The following is a 16,296-nucleotide window of genomic DNA, read 5'->3' on the forward strand; positions in this document are numbered from 1 at the left end:
GATCCTTGTAGGATCACCCTGTCCCTCCTGACGCCCTTGCCCAGCAGGGAACCGCTGTCATGTAGCCCCACAGAGAGAGTGCCAGAAAGGCTCGGGAGGTTTCCAGCCCCCCACCAGGCTGCAGGTCCAGCCCCAGCCCAGGGCCAGCACCTGCAGCCTCCGTGCAGCACTGCTGAGCTCAGGATGTGGCCCGAGGAGCATCCCCAGCCTGACACAGCCAGCCACCTGGACCGCAGCGCCTGCCTCGCCGCAAGACAAAAGGCACCCGAGAGCATTAAGGGTTTGATGCGCAGCAGTGAAAGTTTCCTCTGAGCCCAGTGTTTTGGTCTGGGCAGCTGGGCCAATGTTGAGGGGAAGCACAGTTAATATTGCTGATAGCTGGATCCAATTTATAAGGCGCTCAGCAGAGACAATCATCAGGGAAGGAGACAAATAATCTTCAGGCAATTAAATTTAATTGTTCCATCTGAAGATTATTTATCTCCTTGCCTGATGAATGTCTCCTCGAAGCGCCTAATAAATTGGATCCAGCTATCACTGATAGTGGCTGCTTTTCCCTGGCAGCGGGGAAGGGTGTGGAGAGCAGAGCAGCGCTCGGCTCTGTGTGTTGCTTAAGATCTGTCACCTCAAAACATCTTTTTAGCAGACTTGAAAGTGTCCGCAGGCTTTATCAGCACACTGCCTTTGTGCAGAGAGCTTGGCAGTCCTGGGCTGGAGCGTGCAAAAGCTCCTGGACAAGGCGCTGGGTGGAACGGGTTGGGTTATAATGTCATGCACCAGTGAAGATTGGAAACAGCCCTGTCTGTGTCTCCACTTCATTATCATTCGGTCTGGCTGCTCGTAAAGAAACCTTCGAGGAACCTCCGGCTCGCTGCCCCTGCCAGCCTGCACTTGGGTGCAAAGCGCTGGGCTCAGAGCCGGGCACAAATGCTCTCTGCAACACGCTCCCTTCCCACCGCAGGTACTTCGTTTGCCCCTGCAGCCACCCCTTGTCCTGTCTTTGGTTATTTGCAGCACACATAGAGACATGCCTGCACCTCTCGGAGGGCCCCACACATGGCAAAGTCAAGTCACCCAGGTAAATAAAAAAGCAAAGAAAGCCGTGGAAAGCAGTGCAACCAGGAGGTCTCGGGAAGAGTGAGGGGCACATGGAGGTACGTGTTTCCCTCCGGACAGCTGAATTCCAGGGGGAAGGCCACGAAAACTTCCTCTGCGGTCACATCACCACCTGGAGAGCTGCTGCGGCTGTGCAGGCATCCCGGTGCCCTCACCACTAGGGCCCTTGGCCCACAAGAGCCCTGCCCTCTGCCTGGCCCTGCCAGAGCCCATCATGGGCTCAGGACCAAAGCAGGCACCGTGGGAGTCTGTGGGTGTTCTGCAGGCTTGCGTGGCTTTCTGCAACCAGGTCTCTATTCACCATCCAATGGTTGAATAGTTCAGTAGTATTTAATTACCATACAATAACTGTCCTATTGAATTTGATGGAAGACATCATTTTGGAATGCTATTTACAGTGCAAGTTTTCTTACAGAAATCCATGTGTCAGAGCTTTCACCATTACTATAGTCTTTAAAGTAGGCAGATGTGCCTTTCATGGCCAACTGCATGTTTTGTTAATGGACTAGGACTATCAGATGTGTTGTAAATCACAGGACTTAGCCACCAGTCTGGTGCTTTTCCCCCTCAGAGACCCAGGGCAAGTGAGGAGAGCTCAGCTGCCTGGAGGGCTCCAACAACCGCCGGGCGAGTGCTCCCATCCCTGCAACAGCAGTGGGTTTTCCTGATCGTTCCTGGTGCTGTGTGCCCTATGCCAGCACTGCCCCTGCTCCTAACCACCTCTGCTCCCCTTCACCCTCTCTGGAGCAGTGCAGACAGCTGGCACGTGTGAATCTTCAGTTTTGTGTATAGACGATGCAATTCGCATGGGCTGCGCCGGTCCCGCAGTTCTCCCTTCTGCCTCCTATTCCTCATGGTCCATCTAACAGCACGGTTTATCCAGCACCTCTCCTCCCTGCCCTCTAAGGCTGAGGGCAGGAGCAGCAGACCTGGAGCCCCTTCAGCAGAGCCTCATTCCCCACATCCCTTCCTCACATAAGCCCTCACCCTGCCCCAGTGCATTTTGCATTTTGCCCAAGCCCGCAGAGCAGCGTCTCGGTCCGTTCGATATTCACCAATAGCTTCAGCCATTCTCGCGGGACTGAAAATCCTGCATGGGCAATCACACCGTCGGAAACAACCAGGAGAAGAGTGGAGGGATAGGCCAGAAGGAAAGCCAGCAGCAGGCTGAAGGTTTTGTTGAAAAGCATCTGGAAGGGCTGCGCTGCCCAGTCCGCTCCGCGCACCCTTCGGTGCTCACGGGGACCTGTCCCATGCCAGTGCCAGCACTGCACCCGGGGACGTCCCCGCTGGAGCCTCAGCCCAGCACTGCCACGCTCCCATTCGGACCAGGCTGTGGCAGGAGAAGTGGAGCAGGGCCCCCCAGGGAGTGCCAGCGCTGCTCCCCGCCAGCCAGCAAGGTCGCTGCTGAGGCGCTCGTGGAGCACTCAGCCCCGTGGCTGCAGATGCGCCTGGCGGGTTTTGTGCCTGGCTGGTGACAGAAATACCCGGTTGCTGCTAACAGGGAGCACAGCCAGTGAGCAGGCTTGCTAAAGAGGGGTTTCGGGCAGCCTTGATGCTGCCTGGACTGCAGGCCAGGGGCAGGGATGATTTAAATGTTGCAGAAGGGGAAGAGGAAGAGGCTGCCTCGTGCCATCCATTTCAGAGGGTGCCCGTGGCGAGGGCAGGGTAGGCACCGCGCTGCATGACCGGGTGTAGGGCGATGCTGCCTGCCGTGCTGCCTCCAAGGCTGCTGAAGGACAGCGGCACACTCAGGGCTGCGCCTGCAAGAGGCCTGGAGACCTCCTGCTGCAAGGGAGGGCTTCTCCACGACCAGCTTCACAGAGGTGTGAAGCACCGGCCTTCGGGCAGGCAGCAGCTGTCGTCTGCCTGCTCCCCAGAAGCATTAATGCACGGGAAAAGGAATAGAGGAAGAAGGGGAAGAGGCAGATGAGTGAACGTTAGCTGTTGGAAAATGCTCAAGGATCTGGAGCGGCCCATGGGCACAGGGAGACAGTGCAATTGCAGTCAAGAAGAAGCAAGGGGAAGAAGCACGGAGTTGTGCATGACCATCTCTGCTCCGTGCATCTGTAATGATAGCACTGGACGTGAGCACAATGCTAAAATCCTAGATCTGTGCGTAATACTCCACTGGGGACAGATGTCCTCTCTTGTTTTGTACACTGTAAAATGCAATATTGGTCTCAAACCCAAATGATTCCCCCCATCCAGCACTGTCCCCCCTCCCATCAGCTGCAAATGGCACAGATGGCTGGAAAAAGAGAATAGCTATTTTAAAAAAAAAAAATCCCCAACCCTGTTATTTCTGCATTTTTTCTGTGTGAGGACACTTCCTTCCTTCCAGGAGAAATCAATCCAGAACCAAAGTGTTAACCGCTTCCCAGCCGCCACCTCCATGCGAGGTGACTCTGCGCTGGTCCCTGGTGAGCATCCCACCTCAGTGGGCACCTGGGCTGCCCCTCCTGGGCTCCACCACCATGGAGCTGCCCAGCTCTGCTGTGAGGGGCATGGAGGGGAGCAGGATGTGGGTGAAGCCATGTCTCCTCTCTGGAGGGGCAGCATGGGTAGCGGGAGATGCTGGCTGGAGACGGTTCTGGCTGCGCAGAGGCAGGAGCACGGAGGAGCTCATCCTGCCTTGCGCACAGTTGGCAGATCTGGAGCGGGATGTGTCCTCAGCAGGGGGCAGCCAGAGGGGCTCAGAGGGGCTGGGTACATCTGCCAGTGGACCCCAGCCCCTGGGAGTGCCATGCACAGGCAGCACGTGTCTCCTGGCACTGCATTGCCTGCTCCTGCATGGCACCGCGCACGCATCCTCTGTCCCCCAGCTCAGCTGCCCCAGCAGGTGCTGCAGGGTCCTTGCAGAGACATCTCAGTGCTTCAGCTGGGGAAGGGGGTGCAGAGCTGATGTGAGCGCTTAGGAAAACCTCTCTGTGCTTTATTTAGGCAGTTTGCTGACCCTGAGCCAGTCCCTCCATCCATGCCCTGAGCTATTCCGGCCCTCTAATAGATGCCAAATGGGACCGACAGCTCCCCTGCCCCCCCCTCCGCGCCTGGAGAATAGCCACCCCCAAGGTGCTGCCGTCTCCTCGCCTCCAAAAGCCACATTTCCATGTGACATGAGAGGTACAGGAGGAGCCAGCAACCCAGGCTCTCCTTCAGGACCTGGCCCAGGAGGAGGGCAAGGAGATGGGACTGCTCAGGAGCTCTGCGGGAGTCTGACACTTGGCCATTCCAGTGGGGGGATGCAGAAGGGACACAGAGGGAGAGATGAACTACGGAAAAATGCGTAAGCATTTCCCAAATGCACAGGAGAGTGTGAAGGGGGACCCGGAGCAGAAAGCTTGCTTGCTATCTGACAGGGGCAGGATGGGGAGGGGAGGCTCCAGCCAAGCTGCATCAAACCCAGACCAAGATAAGGCATTTGCACACCTCCATTTAGGGACCAGCCATGAAACCAACTACTCCCCAGGCACTGATCCCCGTCTTGTGGTGTGGGGAGGCAGCGGGGGTCCACAAGGGATCCTGGAGCTGAATGGAACTGGCAGGAGGCTCACAGCCCTTGGGTCCCCCTTGGAGCGCAGTGGGGTCCGTCAGCACCCGAATGATGAGCAGTTTGTGCCACGCTGAGCACAGGGGCTGCTACCCTGAGGTGCCAAACCCCCAGTGTGTGGGGACAGACAGGGTGTCAGGGAGGGTTACTCCAGGCTGTAGGGACCACAGGGCCAGGAGGAGTGGGGGGGGGGGGGGGGGGCTGTGGGATTTGGGCCAGCTGGGGTGCAGGGACAAGGGGCAGGGCTGGGGGGATCAGGACCTGCTGGGGGCTAGGGGGGAGGGCACAGACCGAGGTGCACTCGGGGGCTTTGTGTGCACAGCCCGCACAACAGCTGCCGGCAGTATGGTTGGCTCCAAAGCTGGTGTTGACAGTCCTTCACTTTTATGGGAACTAAATTTACCCAGACACACGCAAATCAAAAAAAAAAAAAAAAAAAAGGGGGGAAAGAAAAAGATGGGGGGGGTTGGAATTAAAATAAATTGCAGCAGCTCTAGCATCTGCTCCTTTGTGGTGCAGTCTGGGTTACGGAGAGGGGAGGAGAAGTCCCCGAAAGGGAGTAGCACTGGTGTTTACTGCGGCCCCGAAACATCCCCGGTTTGCCAGCCGAGTGTGTTTCCACCGTGTTGCCTCAGGAATGCCTGACATCCAGGATGCCAAAGAAATGTACCCTCTCGGTGGAAAATGAAAGCCCAACCGTTTTCCATGGGTTGGTCACCAGGTGTGTTTGCTAGCATACAGGGGCAATAATGCGCGGCGTTGTCGAAGAAGAGGAGATGTGCCGGGAGCACCGAGGCTGCAATGGGAGGAGGATGTAACTGCTGGGCTCTCACCTCCTCCATTTTAAGATGACCTAAGGATCCTGTTTGAAAGTCTGGTTATTTTTGATTTCTCTCTCCTCCCGTTCCCCCAGAACTGACACTGCTCGTTGTCCCTTGCGTTTCGGTGAGCTGCCTCCTGCAGGCACAGCGCGGCGGACCCGAAACACGGGCACAAGGCAGGGCCAGCCGCTGGGTTGGCACCGATATTTTGGCATCAAGCTTCCAAGGGGCTCTTTTACCAGAGGGGACTCTGTTATATATGTGCTACCATTTTAAAATATGACAATGCCTGGTGGGCACCTCTGCCCACATGGGGGCTCCGGCAGCACGCCTGCCCACGGCGTGCCGTGCCTGCTGGCATTGCCCGGCCGCTATCCCCAGCGCGTGCACAGACGGTCAGAAGATGAAAACACATCTTTATTTTTAAATATCACCACCACTTTCATGGCCATTTAACACTGTAAACAAACTTTGCAGCCACGGTTTACAGAGGGCCAGCTCGGCGGTGGTGTTTGTCTGCCAGCCCCCCGGCAGCTGCAGATGCAGGCTGTTCCCGAGGCTGTTTGATTAAACCGGTGCCCAAACAGAGGAGAGGAGGAAAAAGTCGGGATAGTTTCATGTGTGGCTGGAGCGGAAGGCAAACAGGGCGAGTGGGCACAGCTCTCAGAAGTTCTGGAGAGCTCTATTTTTAGCTGCCTGCTGTCTGATTTTTCCAGATGACAAGTGCTCCACTCCTTCAAAAAATTGAATTATTCTCAGGCTCTTTTGGTTTTATCCCTAATTCTTAAATTAAAAGAAAGATGCTGAAAACAATTAGTCACTTTTAAAAACTGTAGCCAACAGTTTCTTTTGCTTCCCTCAGCTGTGATGTGACCGGGGCCAGCAGTTATGCTCGGGGCGGAGGTGGGAAACCAGGGCGACTGGCACTGATTCGGCGTTTAGTGGGTGTGTAAAATGAGTGAAAATTACACCAATGTGGCAGTTATTCTCCAAGGACCAGAGGCAGCTCTGGCATGAGCTGTGAGGTCAGCGGGAACCGCTCCTGCCCGGCTGGGGACGCGTCCTGTGGTGCTGCAGCGCATGCTGGAGTGAAGGATGGGAGCTGCTCCACTCCATCCCTTGCTTCTCCTGCTCTGGGCACTGATCTGGCACATCCAGGGGGCTACTCCCTGCTCCTCTGACCAGCTTTCCCATGCAATGCAGCTCATCTCACTTGTTCAAGTCACCCACATGTCTGGCATGGGCTCTCCCTCGGGATTTGTAAGTATTTTGTTCCAGCAGTAGGCAGCTGGAAGGGGCCCGGTGGCCTGGGTGATGCCGCCGGTGCATATACTGTATGTATAAAGACACGGTGTATATAGATCATGAAGTTGTCCTGCAGTATGTGTATATAGGTGTGTATATATATATGTATTTGTATATAAATGGGCCCATTCATTTCTGCTTTGGCAAGGAGCTGAAAGCTGCTTGCATACAGGGCTAGGGCAGCTCTACTGCCAGTGCACGTGGCTCCATGCTGGCTCCTTTCCGCCCAACACCCAGCTCCCGGAGCCACGCAGTGCCACAGGAGGTTCAGTTTTCGCTTGGCCATCTCCCAGGCTCTCAGCCCCAGAGAAAAGCACGCCCAGGAACGCAGAGAACCCAAACGAGCTGAATTCCTTTCTATGGTGGGACCGCTGGCTCTGGGTGGCTGAGCACCTTGCGAAGCACCGCCAGCTGCGGACCTGGAGTGACCCCACGGAGCCTCGCGCAGTGTCAGGTCCCCGAGCATCCCCTGCCACACAAAAGCTGCAGCCCCTGGGAGGCTGCCCTGCCCGTGGCCCAAACCCGGGGAGATCTGGGCTGCCGAGGGCGTCGGGAAGTGGCATCCCCGTCCCTCTGCACGCCGGCGACGTGCAGGGGCCGCGGCCCTCCCGTCTGTTCGGGGCCGCCCGCTGCCGGGCTGGGGGGCACGCAGGCCGCGGGTCAGCAGGCACGCTCCCGCGCGGGACTTCAAAGCAGGGCCCTTTGTGTGCGTGTGCGTTTGCTGCCCTCTGCTCAGTGCGGCCGCTCTGATAGATGTGACATCACCTAGAGACAACGCGGAGGGACCGGACCCCGCCATTGTCCTCTGCGCTGGGAGGCGATGTCCGTCTCCTAGGAGGTGGGAGCCGGGGCTCGCAGGCATGCTTTCATCTCCCTGACCTGCCCCGCTGCTGGGGCGGGCGCTTCCCAAGGCACCGGCCTGGGGAGAGGCTTCCCCACAGCACAGCAGAAGGGACACGAGTGAGAGACAGACACGCTCACAATGTTTAAAGACATCATTTAACTCCCCCCCCCCCCCCAGCACCCCCATGCCGAAAGCCAGCACTTGCCAGCTACACCCATCTGCTGCTTTTCATTAACGAGAGCCCGCTCCGTCCCGAGGTGTGCGCGCGTGTGCGTGTGTGTGCGTGTGTGTGTGCTCCGTGCCCCCGCAGCACCAGGGAGAGGGAGGCAGAGCAAGCACCCTGCAGAAAGCGGCCCTGCACCTCCACGGCCCCCCGAGGTCTGGCGGTAAGGGGGAGGAGGACTCTGCCTGGGCAGGTGATGGAGGAAGGCTGAAGAACTTCATCCTTTCTGCAAGCACCAACATTTGTAGCTGCTCTTTTCGTTGCTTCATGGGGGCACCCCCCAACATCCCTTTGCTGCAGCAGGACCGAAGAGAGAGGGCAGTGAGGGGTCGATCGCCACCATCCTGGCCCCTTTCTCATGTGCCATGAGGGAAATCCCCCTAGTCTGCCCATGGAGAAGTTCCCCTCATCTTCTGCCTGCAGGTATTGGACAGAAACAGCCCCATCACATCCCTGCTGGTGGGGGGCACCAGGGCTGCCCCTTTGCAATGGGCTCCCCTGCAAGGATGCCATCTGCAGGGGACACAGAGCAAGCAGGACACCAGGTGGGCTGGGGTCCAGGCTGGGGGGGTCTCTGGGCAGGCAGTGGAGCTACGGCTGGGCAAGCACCAAGCACTGCGTCCCGTAAGATGGGTGCATGCAAGGGGCAGGTGGAAAGGCAGAGAGAAGAGGACAGAGGCTTGAAATCTCCAAGGCAAAGGGATTCTTGGTCCTGCCACGGCTATCTTGGACCATCCTTGAAGACCTGCTGTTGCTGCTGCTGCTGGTGCCCTTCCCCGTTCCCCTCTGGACCGGAAGATGGGGTTTGGGCTTTGGTGCTCTGCAAGCTGAAGGTCTCCTTGGTTCTTGCCATAAACACACGATGCTCTCAGCATCCCAATGGGTTTGCTGTCTCCAGACCGTCTCCAGAGAGCATCAGGCCTGAGCTGAGGAGATCTTTCTGCCCTTCCAGCCTGGGGTGTTGCGCATCTCAGCACCATGCTCTTCCAGGCACAGGATGGCTGAAGCGGCAGTGCCGGAGGAGCAGGGCAGGGCAGCAGGAGCCGAGGTGCTCTCATGGCCAAGCTCTGCCCTGGATGCAGCTGCCTCAGCAAGCCCAGGCTGCCCTGGAGCGGAGCAGGGGTTAGTGGCTCCCTGGTGCCCCTCGTTGCACCTCCAGGACCACCACCACGGCTTGCGAGGGGTGGCCAGAGCCCTGGCTGAGCTCACACCTCGTCGAGGCATTTTGCACCTTGTCCCAGCTGGGCAGCCCCTGCAGCACCTTCTTCTGTGCTGGAGGGCAGAGAGCTTAGGGGATAGAGCCATCAGGGCCAAGCCTGCATTTACAGACCAAGACAAAGTCAATCCCCATTATTTGCTGTTGGGATTAGCTAGTAGGGGAAGCTCTTCTCGGAGAGGACTGGACTTAATTATCAGCACATCGTTAGCTAGCAAGGAATCTCCTAAGCTGGGAAGCTCTGAGCCGATGCCATCAGTCAATTCTAACAAGGTGGGCTGCAGTTTACCCAGAAGATTTGCAGTCCCTGATGGGCCGTGCAATTCACTGTGGCATGAAGGAACCTAGCAATTGCTGCTAAGTAATGCCGCGGACATCTGGCAAGGCACAGAGGGCCAGTGCCTGGATGTGGCACTGGAGAGGCAGAGTGAGGAGGAAGGTGAGCCAGGCACAGCATGCACAGCACCTCGAGCACACCCAGTGTGACCGCTCACGTCCAGCCTGTCCCCACTGCTGGATGGGAAGTGATAACAGGACTTTGCACTGGTGGCCTCAGCCTGCAGGCTGCATGCTCCAGAATGGGCCAGCAGGTAGCCCACGTGTACTGCTGTCCCTTATGGCATGACAGGGGGCCCGGCAGCTCCCAGCCATGCTGCCCTCCTGCCCACATCCCCTCTGACTCAGCTCTGTCCAAACGCTCACGAGATGGGTTTGCTCAGGGTGTAAGCACGTGGGACTTGGCCAAGTGGCTCCATCCACACATGTAAAACTGAGCCAGGATCAGGGGCTTTTTATGAGTTGTTTTTTTTATGATAAAGGAAGCATTGTGGTACAAAGTGCTGTGTGTCTGTCACAGGGGGAAATGCTCGGTTATGAAGCCATGTTCGAGTAGCGGAGAACACAAGAAGAAGCCTGAGTGAGATGGCTTAGGGCTGGACTCTGCTGGTAAAGGGTATGGGAAGGCTTCCAGCCCAGTATTCCACAGCAGCAACAAGCAAAGTCTGGAGCAGGACAGATGTGAGCCTCACTGACCGGGACAAGCTCACCTGGTTCAGCATGGGTAGGACAGTGTTTTGTAGGTCTCTGGAGCAGGTGATGCAAAATGACAGCTCAGGGACCCAGGCTTTTCACACCTGGCCGGCCAAGGCAGGGTACAACCAGGTCTGACATGATGTGCCACCACATCTGGACCACTGCCATGGGCATTTGGTGCTGTGAAGGTACTAAAACAAAGAGCTTTATCCATATGGATTTCCACAGAGACCTTGGTGCTTCTGACATGTTGCTTTGACAAAATTACAGCTAATGACTGATTGGGGGGGGGGGGGGGGGGGGTCGTTTGTGGTTTTTTTTGATTTCTCTTTGTCAAGCCAGGAGAAGTCAGGCTCAGGGGAACTCCCCAGCACCCTAAGGGCTGTGACATTGGCAGTGTTTTTGCCACCGGGATATGTGCTGGTCTGCCATCTCCCCTTTTCTGTGCGGTGGGACAAGGACTGGGAAAGGCCCCATGTTTTGCTTGGCTGCAGCCAGGAACGTCTCAGCGAGGGAAATTGGGGCAGGGAAGCAGCTGCTGGGTGCAGAGCGGCGCAGGGCTGCGATGGCGAGGTGCTGCCAGCCACGGGAGCCTTACCCGGCTTTGGAGGGCTTTGAAGACCGAGGTGCTGAGGAGGCTGTGCACTGGTGGAGCCCGTGAGACCATGCTGGGTGGAGGCTGAGCCTCTGCCCTTTGAGGTGTTGATGTCTCTGGGTTTTGATTCCCAGCAGGATCCCAAGCCCTGGCCCTGCCTGGAACAGCTCGCACCACTCTTCCCCCCGCTCCTCTCCATCTGGTCTCTCCTGAGCTTCTGTTTTGGATACTTCTGCGCTTCCCATTCCTCCCCCAGCCCTGTGCCTTGCCCAACTGGGACATTGCTGCGGGGGCATGTGGCAGGGAAGGGTGGGCTCGCTGCAGCACGGCCCCGATGCAAGCCAGCGCCTCTATCTAGCGCTTGGGTATTGCTGGCTGCTGCTACCATGCTAAATTGTATCTGCACTTCAGGAAAAAAAAAATCCCATGCTGTCTCTAGAACCGGCTTTAAAAAGGATTACACATCAATACCCAGCCACCCTGCTCACCCCCACCCTCCACCACCATTGTTCTCCTCCAAGGCGCTCTTCTGACTTTGATGATGATCACTGGCAGAGTTTCAAAACGATGTATTATAAAATCTTCAAAAAAAAAAAAAATCCAGTTGCCATAACGTAATGCAGATTTTTGTCACCGCTCCACGGCTTCTGCTTTCAATTTCCAGTGAGGGGGAGAGACTCGGTCGCAGTCAGATGGAGACCAGCTCACATCCCCGCTCCGAGGGCCCCCAGGGCAAAATCCCTGGAATTTGTTCCTTACTGTTGAAGGCAAAGCTAAGGGAGGAGATTGCAGAGGAGAGAGAGTGGGAGCAACAGGAGGTGCCAGCCCCTGGCAGATGGGCACGAGCCAGGGCTGTGCTCTGGGGCCCCCACCCCAGGCAAGGGTGGCTTCCCTCTCCGGAGACCAGCTCAGCCCACCTGAGCGGGGACGGGGACACTCGCAGAGGAGCAGATTCCCGTGGAGGGGCTGCTGCAGTCATCCTGCAAGGTTTGGAGCAGTGATGTGAGGTCTCAGACTGGGTTTAGGCTTTGGATGTAGCGTGTCTGTCCATCTGTCCATGCTAAGCATGCCTCCATCCTCAGACCAAACATTCACCCTCAGCCCCGCACCTTGCTCACGCCGAGCACCTGTCACACCGTGCTGCTGAGCACCAAGGCGGCAGCGGGGCAGCACAGCACCCCACCTGGGCCCCGCAGGGCAGGGACTGGGAATGTCAGCGGGGAGCCAGGGCGTCTGGTTGGCTCCGTGCAACCCCCACCACAGCCTGCGTGGATTTGGAGGTAGGGCTGATCAGGAGCTTCACGGGCTACAAAGGTGCAAAATTAACTTCCTGGGCACCAAAATCTGTGTACTGCTTCCAGGGCTTTTCTTGCCGTTGTGGCAGGCTGTATCTGTGTGGATTGCACCTGGAAACAGGAAAGATACTGAAGTTTTCCAGCTTCCTGAGGGAAGCTCACTCCTGTTTCCAGGACAGACCTCGCTGCTCTTACAGCTTCCCAAGCGGGAATTTCATGCAGTGACTGGAGAACTCGAGCAGATCGGGTGAATAGGTGAACATTTCATCTCTGCTCTTGGAGAACATCCATGACATTTTGCAGAGGCTTTTGTTTTGGGAGAGTTAACCATCTCCTCTGAGAAATGGTGACCCTGCAGCACGCAGTGTGTGAATGTAGCTGCAGGTCACCTCCTAGCCCAGCGCCGCCAGCTGCAGATAGATCCCACTGGTTGTACCAGGGATAACGGCACTGCCGAGGCTCTGTGCTCCCAACAGCTTCAGTGTGGAAGCGCTTGGTCACCCCGTGACTGATGAAGCTATGGGTAGCTGGTAGCAGCTGTACACATAAAAACCTAACATGACCCCTCTATCCACTGCTGGTGTCAGCATCCTGGCTGGAGCTGTCCCTGCTCCCTGTCGTCCTAGTAGTCTCTTCCCTTTGCCTCGGCCAGTGGCTGAAATCTCCACATTCCTGGAGATATTTGGAAGATCACTCTGTTCTTGTTACCTTGATGTCTACCAAGAACCACAGAAAACTGCCCAGTTCGGCCATGGCTTCTGCTGGCTCCAGCCAGTGCTCTTCCTTTGTTCCTTCGTTCCTTCCTTCGTTCCTCCCCCCCTCCCTCCCTCCCTCCCTCCCTTCCTTCCTCCCTTCCTCCCTCCCTTCCCTCCTTCCTTCCTTCCTTCCACTGGGTCCCCACTGCCACTCTTGCAAGGTGACGGTGCAAAGCTTCAGCTCGGTGGTATGGGAGCTCAGAGACATCCTCATTCTCTGATCCTAGAAGAGAGCATTTTTGGGAAAGTTATGAGCCTGTGCAAATAGGGCTTTATAAGGCTGCATCACTATTACCGAGCACAGCCTTCCTCCCCACAAACATCCTGATAGCCTTTCTGGTGTGAGTTTGGCTTTGTAATCCAGGCCAATCTGATCAGGAAAATCCTGGGGAGAAAACAAACAAGGAGCCCCGGGAGGAGGCTGGAAGCAGCTTTCCAAAGTCAGAGCTCAAGTTATTCACTCGACGAGGATGCCACAGATGTGCCTTGGCCGGCTGATCCGCAGGGACGCGGCAGCCAGGCTACGCGCTTGCCACAGGCTGCTAGGACAGGGCCAGGAGCACAGACCGGGGATGCTCGGTGTCACCCCCGCAGCACCCCTCGTCTCCTCCCCGGCCATCAGGTGGCATTTCAGCCTCAGCTGCTTTTGTCCCAGCCCAGTGCTGGTGCCAAAGGCTGCAGAAAGCCCTTTCCGCTGCTGGCCGATGCCCTGCTCCTCCCAGCCACCGCGTCTGCAGCTCCAGGCAGGGGGGAGAGGCCGCAGCCCCGGGGAAAGAGCTCCTTTTACTAAAATTTTATTTCCCTTCCCCTTCTCAGCACTGCCACAGCCGTGCCCGTCCCATTCCCCCCCTGCCCCCCCCCCACCCCCGATAATGAGCTGTTGTCTTGTGCAGCATTGAGAGCTAAGTAAGCATGAAAATTGGAACAATAAAGAAGCAGTTCTGGGACAGCAAAGCCCCTTGTTTGACAAGGCTAATTCCACACCCCCCAGCCTCATTTTTCTTTCAGCCACCTTCCCCCTCCTGGCTCCTCCTTTATTAAATGGACTGGCTTTTATTGGGGTGGAAGCTGGGTTTCCTTTTCCCCTCTCGCCTCCCCCTCTGTTCACATGTAATTTGGAGAGTTAATCTCCTCAGGCAGGAAATGTTGTTTCTTTCACTCTTTCTCTCTGGCCCTTTCCTTTTGGCTCTTTTAATTGGGGCCTGGACCAAGGAAACAGCCACACCACGGAGCGGGGCGGGAGGCAGAGGCAGGTTGTTCCTGCCTGAGGGCCCCGAGCATCCCCGCTCCGGCTGCGGCATCCCTGCAGCAGCCCCCCGGTCGTGGCTGGATTCCTCCTGGGGATGGATGGGCTGGAGATGCTGACTGATGTTTCCGGGTGCTTTTCTGATTCCTTGTCCTGCTTCAGGGGCCATAACCTGAATGGTTTGAGGATGTGACACCACCTGGTCATCTCACCCAGCTCTCTGGTTGTGCTCACTAAAAGCACTTTTTAAAGTAAAAAGCACATTACCCAGTAATGTTTCCTTGCAATCACTTTGAAAGACACAACGTCATAAAAACATCATGGAAATTCTCCAAGTTTTTCTTGATGCTTTTCCCCCATTTCCTTTTAAAGCAAATAATTCTATTTTAATGAAAAAAAAAAAGAGAGAGAGAGAAAGAGATGGGTCTCCTCCCCTCACACTCTGTCTGTCTTGTCTCCTTAGGCTGCAGGCGACTTACAGCAGGCACCTGGGGCACACGGTGCAGATATCTCAGGCAGTGCTGGAGAATGGACTCGCAGTGCAAGTAACGGTGACAATGCAACGGGACCCAATTACTCAATGCACACTAGTTGAGGGCTTTCTTCAGAAAAGGCAAGTAAAATTGCAATTAACGTGTCATTTAAAGGCAGGAGCAGGACAAAACATGCTAAGATCTTTTGTTTTGTTTTGTTTTAAATAGAGAATCCCAGGGACAAGAAAAGCTACTGGAAACTCGTGGGCTTTACCTGCTGCTCCACCTGCAGCACTCCTTCCCCTGCTGAGCCTGGTCAGCCCTGCCTGCCCCCCTGGTGCTGCTGCTCAGAGCCAGCTCTTGCTTTCCCCATGCCCTGCTGGTGCAAGGACATGTTGAGGACAAGGCTCCAGGCTGTCCTCCACCCTCCTGACCCTGCATAGACCGCATCCAGTGCGGCTGCTCCCAGAAAGGACAGAAGCAGGGCCGCAGGCTCTCATATCCTCATAACCACAGCACTGGCCCCAGTGCTCCTGGCTCTCTGGCAGCCAAAAGCTTTTCGCTCACTCCTTGGCACCATTCATCACTCCCAACAGGGCAGCTGTCTCGTGCTGGGAGCCCCATTGTCCTCAAGTAGCTCATCCCTCTGCAGGTAGCCTCTGGATCCTGTCGGAGGAGGATGTGAGGACGCAGAGGATGCCCTGCCTGCTCTCCTGGCTCCCTGTCCCGTGCCAGGGGACAGGCACCAGCCCGGTGGACAGCGTGGCCTTGTGTGTCCTCTGCACGACAACTACTGTGGGGATGCATACGGGGGCTTGAGCACGCAGCACCTATTCCCTCAGAGGGGCTGCCAGCGGCTCGCAGGGCTGCCAGGATGCCTCTGGGGATGAGCGAGACTCCTGGGGACAAGACAGGGGCAAGGCACCCTGAGGCAGGGGCTCCTCCTTGCAGGGCCTGGCCTAGTCCTGGGCGGGGGGGGTGGCATGGCCCCTCGGGCCGTGAGGAGAGGGTTAACCCCGAGGCAATGCCACGCTCCGCGCTCACCGCCCTCCCGCTGCCGGTGGCATGGCTGAATGGGGAATTAGCTGTGCCGGTGCTGAGAGCTCTTAATTAGTCGTTCTTCTGGCTGCGCTGGGGCCGGGAGGGGCACGGGTAGAGCCTCGGGCACCCCCAGCTGCGGCCTGGCCCCACTCCTGGTGCAGCACAAAGGAGCCCAGCGGGCAGTGCCGCTGGAGGGCACTGGGGACGCCAGGACCTGTCAAAGCTTGTTTCCCACCTTCCAGAGCCAACCTTTTCTGTCCTGGCCAGGAGACAGCCTGCCTTAATTGGGCTGAAAATCTAATCATTTGTACCTCCGGGCCTGGGAAGGGGGCAGGGCCCTTGGCAGGGCAGGAGGCTGGGTGAAAGCTGGAAGGAGCTGTGGAGGCCTGGGGAGAGGGCACGGCTGAGGGGAGCGTCCCAATCGAGGGAGGGGATGGGGATGGGTTGGGGATAGGGGGCAATAGGATTGGGATGGGGTGGGATGGGATGGGATGGGATGGAGGGATGGATGGGATGGGATGGGATGGGTGGGGTGGGATGGGATGGGGTGGGGTGGGATGGGGGGGTGGGGGGTGGGGTGGATGGGATGGGATGGGATGGGGTAGGGTGGGGATGGATGGGTGGGGTGGGGTGGGATGGGATGGGATGGGATGGGATGGATGGGATGGGATGGGATGAGGGGATGGGGTAGGGTGGGATGGGATGGGATGGGATGGATGGGATGGGATGGGATGGATGAGATGGGATGGATGGGATGGGATGGGAGATGAGGAGGGGAATGTGG

Source organism: Cygnus olor, chromosome 15 (genome assembly GCF_009769625.2).
Source record: "Cygnus olor isolate bCygOlo1 chromosome 15, bCygOlo1.pri.v2, whole genome shotgun sequence".
Lineage (NCBI taxonomy): Eukaryota > Metazoa > Chordata > Aves > Anseriformes > Anatidae > Cygnus > Cygnus olor.